This window comes from Sarcophilus harrisii, chromosome 3, assembly GCF_902635505.1.
Source record: "Sarcophilus harrisii chromosome 3, mSarHar1.11, whole genome shotgun sequence".
In the NCBI taxonomy this organism is placed as follows: domain Eukaryota; kingdom Metazoa; phylum Chordata; class Mammalia; order Dasyuromorphia; family Dasyuridae; genus Sarcophilus; species Sarcophilus harrisii.
The window spans coordinates 529354750-529363959 of NC_045428.1; positions in this window are offsets into that span (position 1 = coordinate 529354750).

A 9210-nucleotide genomic window follows, 5' to 3' on the forward strand; every position below is an offset into this window, starting at 1 on the left:
GAAATTTATTTTTAAAATAATTATTTGGTATACATAATTTAACCATTTAAAGAAGTAAACAATTTCCCTCTCCTACTCCTCTTTTATCTTGTGATTCTAATATATAAGCCTGATGTGTTGTCTTATTCTGTTTTGCTTGTTCTTCTCAGTTTCTAAGTGTAGACAATCTCCACTGAATCTAGGAATTTGAACCATAATGAGCTTGGAGTTGGGGTCCTAGGCAGAATATTATAGCCAATAAATGGCTGGCAGAGAATCCCTGTGAAGTCAATGTGCCTAGAACTGTTGCCCAAGGTGAGTTTTGGACTTTGAACAGGAAACGTAGTACATAGAAAATTATCTAAGGCATTCCCCAGAAGCAGAGTGCATCCACATTAAAAGACCTAAGTACATGCAAACCAAGCTTCCATTACATATATACATGACCATATTCATATGTAAGCAATAGTTTCTTCTTCTCTCCTGTTCTACACCTCAAAAAAAATTATTCCTCTCCTTACTTTCTTCTTCCAAACTATGAAGGGCTACCTCTTGGTAGCTCTTCTTCACATAAATAACCACCCATTCCCATGCTTAAGAAATTTCATTTAATCTTCATTGTCTATAGAAACAAAACAAATGTCTTAGCCTAGCATTTAAAATCTTTCACAATCTGACTCCAGCCTACATTCCAAGACTCATTGTACGTTACTCTTAGTTTCCTCAACTGAGAAGAAAGAGAAGGATTTGGAGGAGGAAGAAGAGGAGAGGAGAAAGAGAAGGTGGGGATAGAAGGAAGAAGAGGAAGAGGTAAAAGGAGGAAGAGGAAGAGGAGGGGAGGAAGAAAAAGAGGAAGAGAGGGAGGAGGAAAAGAAGAGGGAAAGGAAGGAAGAAAAGGAGGAGGGGAAAGAAGAAAAGGAGGAGGGGGAAGAAGAGGAGGAGGAGGAGATGGTGGCAATGGTGGTGGTGGTAGAGACAACACTTTGATGCCTTGGCAAGCAATTTACATGGATTCATAAGACCATAAGATGATAAGACTGATCTGAAGTTATATGCCTTTTCTAATCACTCCCCCTCAAAAAAAATTAATCTTTATCTGGTAGAAAGTCTTTTTGTGATGGGGTTTTTTTTTTATAATTTTAGCTAGCTGTTCCTTGGATAAGTATGGTCCGGTGAAAGGAGCAATGAATTTAAAATCACAACTAGATGACCTCTGGGGTCTCTTCTGGGTCAATACATATAATCTTATGATCCAATGACAACTACGAATCCTTTGATTTATCACCAGGCTTGTCACCTAAAGTCTTCTCTATTTGGTTAAGAACTGCCCAAGCAAGTTCCCTCCTGACACAACCTGCCTCCATGCCATAATGAGGCATCAGAATAGGATTTTAGTGGAGATTAGAGTAGGGTCAGGTACTATCCCTGTAATTTTGCTGATTGCAGGAACTCCCAGGCAAGGGAAGACTCCCCACTAATGCAAGTTGGCACCTGCAATTTATCATCTTAGAGATCTTCCTACAGCACTGACAGGTTAAAGAGCCAGCATATGCCAGAAACAGGTCTTGACCAGGATTTCCAGGTTTCAAGACCAGTACTCTATCCACAATACCATACTGCCTCTTTAGTGGAGATTAATTATAATTATAATCATTTCATATACTCCCATGTTGTGCTACATAAAACACATGGAAGACAATGTCCTTTGGGCCACATATTATTTTCATTTTTGTTTTTGTTTCCCCAGTATCTAAAACAATGCCTGGTGGTAGATACTTAATAAATCTTTGTTAATATAAGTTGAACTAAAAAAAAAAGGTTGAAGAAACATGAATTAATTTCTGTTATTTTCATTATATAAGATCAACAAAAGGAAAGCTTTAGGAGAATTCTTCTGTATACATACACACACACACACACACACATACATACATACACACCTACACACACACACACAAAATCACATATGCTTTTTAATAGCTCCTGAATCATGAGAGACTGCTTTCTCCTATTCTGTTGGAAATGTGTAACTTTATTTGGGAAAACTCTATAAGCACTATTACCCACCTCTTTCCATTCTGTTATTATAATAATTAAGAGAGAACTAATTATAGGACAATGCAAGCAATTTTTATAATTATTTTCATGTGTACAGAGGGCAAGTCCTTGAGGCTGAAAAGTTCACTGCAGACTCCACCAAGGCTTATGTCTGGGCAGCTCTATTATTTGTGGTTGAAATTTCCACATTACATTACTTTCTAAATAAATGGGAATGACAATTGCTCACTTTGACAGGTCATTATGTGTATGCTATGAACAATATATAGTACTAAGTAATGAAGTGTGGACAAAAAAAATCACATCATAAAAATCAATGAAAAAGACATAAAAATGTTTAAAACTAGCAGTGATAGGAGACAGAAGAGCACAAGGTCCTTCAGTCAAGACATTTAAATCTTTCTATCATTTGTACTTAAAAGGCAACTTGGCTTATGACAGAGAAATGGCTTGAAAATCATTCACAATTTCTTACTGTGAAAAAGAAGAAAAAGAACAACAACATCAGTAAGACAGTGATAACAATTTTAGGTATTTGGCTAACATTTTGGTCACATAAAAATTTCTCAGATGAAAAGGGATTATGAGCAGAAAAAGTTTTAGAAGCCTTGGTCTAGAGCTCTTGAAATTAGGTGACTTTTCCAGAGTCATATAGCTAGTATATGTCAGAGGAAGGATTTATGTGACCCCAGGTATATAGGTATGTAAAATAGGTATATAAATCAAACATTTACTATTAATAAATTATAATTTCTCAACCTCCACACTCATTTATAAGACCCCATATCGGATCATGACCCACAATTTAAGAAATTGTGCAGAAGTACCAACCTATATTAAGAGAAAGAATTCTCTGCCTCCATCTTCCCAGCCCCCACCAGAGCATTAACTATACCAGTTATATAATAGGTTCCATCTTTGTTCCCAATATTAATTATTTTACCCAAGAGATAAAAAGTTCATTTATTCCAAAACTATTTCTTGCATACTCACAATGCTCTATGTGTTTAAGATAAAACCATTTTATAAATAATTATTAAAACAGACACCTAATTAATTGACTCAATGTAATTAATGGAGATATTGTTTTCAAATGACATGTACCCTTTAACTATGATAATTTTTAATGGATTGGGTGTGGTCAGTATCAACCAATAGGGATAAAAAAAAAATAAAGAGGGCAACATTAATGGTAACATTCTGCCTTTAGATAACATGTTTGAATTTTGGGGGCATATTTAAATGTTTGGATCAATTAAAGACTGACATACTTCTGCCTTCAAAGTGTCCAAAAAACTCATGAATTTCCACCGCAATAATCCCTTGTACTATTATCAAAACACAATAGTTTAAAAAAAAGATATTCAGCATCATCACTAATAATTATATTGCTTTGAAAATCTTTTCTTCTAGTTTCTTCTAGGCTGCCAACTCAACCATACACATACTGTCTTTCTGTTTATCTCAATAATGATTTTTATCTACTTAGCACAAAGCAAACACTTGAAAAACAGTGCATGAGATATTTTTAGTTATCTTGATAAATGAATTAATACATGTATCATGGTAGAAATTTTCCTGTAAACTTACTCTTCTACTGCCTTCTTAATTCAATTTGTTCATGACTGACTTTTCAACTACCTTCAATCCAAGGTCATGCTGGAGCCAGTTCTAACATGATTGAGAGAGCTAATTGTTAAATTATCTGTGAGATTTTTATACTTAAATCTCTATAAATCAGGACTTGATTTTTTTGTTGTTGGGTATTCAGGCTTAATAAATCATTAATAATTCAGACCAAAGTTAAAAGTGCATGTATGGATGTTTTGGTTTGGTTTTCCTGGACAGTCTAGTTGTTAAGTATCTACCAGTACATCCCTGTGTCGCCCTATAAACATTCCTACTTAAGCTCAGTAGGAAAGTAGTAGAAGACTCAAGAAATGAAATCATCACCAGAATGGAAGTCTGGCAACTGTAGAGTAATAATAATAATGATATCTGGCATTTGTATAGCACTTTAAAGTTTGCACAGTACTTTATATCCATTATCTCATCTGAGCCTCACAAAAACCCTACCTCAAAGCCTCAAGTCTCCTAGTGGTCAGTGACTCAACTTTCCCTTATGAAGTAAAACTCATGAAATTACCTTTCAGACAATTATGAAACCAGCAGTCCTTATTTTATCTTTTCATAGTATCCAAATTGTTTGGTTTACCACTTTTTTTAGCCTTAACTTCTCAAACTCTAAAAATTATCATATGCTATTTGCTAAGGAACTACAATTCCCTTCAGTCTCAGTTATTTCTCTACTTTCAAAAAGATACTCTCAATACATTTATTTGAGGGACAAGTTTTTATCCTTATTTTATTTATTTGTTTGTTTATTTATTTTTTGCTGAGGCAATTGGGGTTAAGTGACTTGCCCAGAGTCACACAGCTAGGAAGTGTTAAGTGTCTGAGACCAGATTTAAACTCAGGTCCTCCTGAATTAAGGGCTGGTACTCTATCCACTGTGTCACCCAGCTGCCCCTATTATTTATATATATATATATATATATATATATATATATATATATATATATATATATTTATTATTATACAAAATAAGCAGTTATCATGGGTAAAATACTCATTAAAACCTGACCTCAAAGAATACACTTGTCATTTTCTGACCTGGGTTCCCTGGCCACAACCCCAAGGATGGCCATGATGCTACAATCCAGTCGGCTCCATATCGATGGCCATAAACTCATCAACGCTTGGTGAAAAGGCAAGCTTCTCTAGCACCTAAAACATGGTCTCAATTCAGAAAATGGGATGATCCTTAGCTATAAACAATAGTTGTAAGACACTGCAAATAGTGCTGAACAAGCAAGATTAAAAACATTGAACATTGTTATTCCTAGCCATTAATAGTTTGTATTTTTCCTTCACATTTTGTCTGATGAACTGTCTTTCTCCACAACTTGATTTCATCCTTTGTCTTTCACCAAAACTATTTTTCTGTCCCTCTTCTGTAAATAAATTATTCAAATATGAAAAGGGCAGCAACTTACATAAACTCATGGTGAAATATTACCATATGCTCTCTTCTAAGGCTTTCTGGAAGTGAGCATCCCATTCATGCTATCATTTCCCATTTTAATTTGGGACATCTTAATTTTCTTTCCAATTTCCCTTTTGTTCTGTCTTTCCCTTATTTGAGTTGATTATTCAAATTATCCAAGGCTACTTTTTAAAACATCTACAAGATAGAAAGGAGATGGTACCAGCTCTAACAAACATCATAGAAATGTCAAAAGGGAGGAATCTGTACTACCTACTACACAGACTTCCTGTACATCAACACTACTTCAATCACCCATATACCTCTAGCTCCAAAATCTACATCTGTTTTCACACCAAAGTTGAGCCTCCATACTTGCATCAATCTGAACAATAAAATGGTTTTTATAGAAAGTTAAAAAAATACAGAATATACCTGTATAGATATGAATTTATTCAAAATACTCGCAAATTATCCATACAAGTTCTAACTATTCTTTTTTTAGAAAACAAAAATATGTTTTTATTGCTTTTTCCATTTTTTACATTGTTAGAGCATTCTATGAATCCTTCCTTTTCTCTCCCAGAGAACCATCCCATATGACAAATGGTATTTTAGAGAAGAAAAACAGCCAACACAATTAATAAATGCATTAAAAAAATTTTTTTAAATGTGCAATGTACAACACCTGTGGACCTCCCACATCCACAAAGGAGTAGTTTAGGGTTTCCTCTCATAGGTCTTCATTCAAGTTCTTTATAATTTTGTAAAATGAGAATAATAATAGCAGTTACCTCCCAGAGTTGTCAAATTAGGTAAAAAGTACTTGCTACATGATAAGAGCTATATAAAGGTTAGCTATCATTATTATTATTTTTGCTTGTCCAGAACCTTTAGCTTGAGAGGCAGAAGTCTTTCAGAGGCTATGCAAGAAAGATAACCTCTGTGGAGCCCAAGCTTAGAGGTACTACTTTTGCTAAAAGAGCCCAATATCACCTTGAAGCCCAACCAAGAAGTGAGTTGAGTGGAATGGATGGCAAAAAATGAGGCTCTACCTAGCAAGTGACCAAAATGATCAAAGCCTGCAACCCAGAGTTATGAGTTGTCCTGTATATATGGGTTCCCCATTCATTAGCCTCCATGCTAGATTTACTCTTCCCCACAGACATTTCTTCTTCGTCTTTTTTTTTTTTTTTTTTTTGCTGAAGTAATTGGGGTTAAGTGACTTGCCCAGAGTCACACAGCTAGGAAGCATTAAGTGCCTGAGGTCACATTTGAACTCAGGTCCTCTTGACTTCAAGGCTGCCCCACAGACATTTTATGCTGTAGTGGGAGGATGTGACTGCATTTAAGAGCAGACTATTATAATAATTATAATATAATTATAATAAGAGTAGACAATATAATAATATTTATTATAATAAATATACAATAATAAAAATATATTATATGTATATATTTTTAGCAATGTGCATAGCAAATATTTAATGATTAAAAGTTAATTCTATCATTTTGGTTGATTTGTTAAAATGGGAGGTACACCAGTTGGGGCTTTAAAGTTGTAGTAGTAGACAGTTTCTCCACATTAAGGACCATGAGACTAAGTGGTAGCAATATGATACCCTTCATACTGGCTCCTTTCTGCCAGGATGAATGCAAGTTGGTATGATCAAAGGAACACAGAGAAAAGAAATAGTGGAGGTGGGGACCCAGGATACCCACATAGGTCATGAAGATGCTGCACAGTTTCCCTTAAAACTTATCTCACAAAAACCTTGCCTCAATGCCTCAAGTCATAGTCTCTAATCACAGGTACTCAAGTAGTGAACTTAGTCCCAGTTTCAAATTTCCTGAGTTTTAAACCATTTGAAGGTTAAAAAACATCTTTTATCTCCCTGAAATTGTCCAATCTAGAATCTCCTTTGATGTTGAACTGGTATTATAGCACTTTCCTCACAAACATGTCATCCCTATCTTCCCCTGGGATAAAAGAAACAGATATACATCAAACTAGTTATTTTACACAATAATAGTCTATCAACGAAAACATTCTCCCAATTCACAGAGACTTAATGGCAAAGCAATACAGCCACTGCCTGCTCCCTGCACAAGTTGAATAATTTTACAATATCTAGGCCCATCAATAAACTAAGCTTTTAAAAGTATCTCTTGAAACTTAATTTGAAATTACTAAATATTTTAAATGTTTCTATAATCAATGTTTCAAAATATAAACCAAATACATTTTAACAAGTAGATATTAACAAAATACATTTTTATTTCATTTACCCAGTAATCAGATTTCTGGCAGTCCCAACCAAACAGAATATAGCTACAAATGAACACAGAAGTAAGTGGAAAGAGAAGATAGCTGAACCATGATCTGGGCAGTCAGATAATACAGTGCTTCAAGCACCAGACCTATGATCAAAAAGAATACAGTTCAGATCTAGCTACCTACTAAATGTGTGACCTGGGCATGTCATTTAACCTGTTTCTCTCAGTTTCCACAGTGCCTTCTATCAAAGAAAAAGTAAAATCACTCCTTGGCACTCCTTGGAACACTGAGGTAGAAAATTACATTTAAATTAAACTAACTGATTTAATAAGTTTTGTTATCTAATTTCCCCTTAGACTGTAGCATAAGGTGCCATGGGATGGGAAAGTTTTCAGAAGCTAGAATACTGGGAAGTGACAGCTAATATTCAGGGATAACAAAGAACCACCAATCAGAAAACACTCTGGGACCATTTAGTGAAGGAGGAAATAACCCTATCCAGTTTAGCTGTCCCTGAGAGAGACACTGTTTTATGTAGCACAGTACAATAATAACTCCCTATTCTCCTAGGAGAAAATTAAAATTCCTTTCCCTAGCATTTAAGTTTCACGCAAATTGGCTTTAATCTACTTTTTGAGTCTTTATTTCACATTGCTTTCCTTCATAAACTTTATATTTCAGCCAAATATTTGCAGGCAGCAAGACAGCCTTAATTTCATCATGCATTCTCTCATCTCCATGCATTCATACAAAATATCCTTTCGGCTATTACCAGAGAGGCACAATAGCCCCACTGTGCCACCAGTTTCAGATCATATCCAAAGTACTTTGTCCATTTCTGGGCATTATATTTTGAAAAGGGCATTTATAATCTGGAAAGCCTCTAAAGAAGAGTTACCAGGATAGTAAATAGTTTTTAATGAATACCCATATAAGTATAAGAATTCTGCTGGAAATCCTCTTCCCAGTTAATGTAAACAGGGAAAGTTCCTATAGCTTTGAAACAATCAAAAATATAAGAAAAGGCAAACAAGTTAATTAGTTTAAGAAGAATAAAATAATTTGGTCATTGGATAAGATAGATGACACAGAAAATATCTTGCTAAAAATATTTTGTCTTAAATACTGTTTATTTATATTATTTTCAGTAATTAAATATCTTACTAAAAACAATCAAATGTATCTTTGGGCCAATGTAGTTCGGAAATCAATTCAAAATTGAAAGTTCTAATAGCAAGCCAGATGAATGGTGATCAAATGAAATGGTGAAATATTCCTGAGAGAGAATTGCTCTTACTTGGGGAGTGAAGGAAATGGGGAAGGGGTCATGCAGTGTCCCTCCCAGTCCCCAATCCAAATGATCAATTCATTACCATGTGAACTTGAAAAATTCCAAAGATCTAAATTTGTGTTGGGTATCTATAGGAGGGTCCCTAGGGCAGCAGGGTCTGATCAGAGTATCTTCATCAAGAGTTGAAAGAAACTCTCAGGACAAATAAAACACAATAAGGAAAGGCAGATTCAGGACTCTACAAGAGCAATTATCATCTGAACCAAATAGTGAACTATATCTAAGAGAAACTTCATGAGGAAATCACAAAGGAAGAAAAGCACTTCTAGGAAACAGGAACTGTGTTTACTGCTCCAATGGAGTTATCCTTTGGCTAGTGGTACTCTCTAAATTTGAGCCCATTCTCCCTGAGGATCAATCTTATGTGTACAAGGGGAGAGTGCATCCCTGGTTTGAGGAAATGTTTCTATAATAATTGTCTTTGCTAAGTTTGCTTAACAAATATCCTTTCGAAGTTAATTAATTCTAGTAGATAATCGATGGGATTATCAGTGGAGG